Source organism: Myotis brandtii, unplaced genomic scaffold (assembly GCF_000412655.1).
Source record: "Myotis brandtii unplaced genomic scaffold, ASM41265v1 scaffold139, whole genome shotgun sequence".
Lineage (NCBI taxonomy): Eukaryota > Metazoa > Chordata > Mammalia > Chiroptera > Vespertilionidae > Myotis > Myotis brandtii.
In genome coordinates this window covers 437,437-438,123 of record NW_005354965.1, presented here as the reverse complement: position 1 = coordinate 438,123, position 687 = coordinate 437,437, and positions in this window count along the sequence as shown.

The window sequence follows — 687 nt, the reverse complement described above, 5'->3', positions numbered from 1 at the left end:
GGGAGCCAGCCCCGCGCTCCCCGGGCGCCCTGGTGTCGCTCGGCTGTTTTCCGTTTGGGCTGTTTCCGTTGGTGACTCTCAAACCCCGAAACGTCCTCCTCCCGTATTTCCAGCCGCAGCCTCCTGACTTCGCGCCCCGGGTGGACGTCTCCCACCTGCTTCCCCTTCAGGGAGGAGGTTCCAAAAGCCGTGCATGGACCAGCCAACAGGACAAGGCCACCGCTGTGTGGGGTGTGTGTGTGTGTGTGTGTGTGTGTGTGTGTCTTACGCATAAACGGGATTGTGGGCTCAGAAGCTGCTAGAAAGCTTCCCGGGGACCGGGGTGCCTTCAGGGAGTGGGAATCAAACCTTCATGTTCTTCCCTTAGAATTTTTACAATGATAAGCATTTGTCTGCAAAATGGGGCTTCGAGTGAGAATCCACGACCACCCCCTTTCCCCTTGCCTCCCCCATACACACACTCACACACACTCACACTCACACACATTCACACACACACACTCACACACACACTCACACACACTCACACACGCACACACACGCACACACACACACTCACACACACTCACACTCACACACATTCACACACACACACTCACACACACACTCACACACACTCACACACGCACACACACGCACACACACACACTCACACACACTCACACTCACACACATTCACACACACAC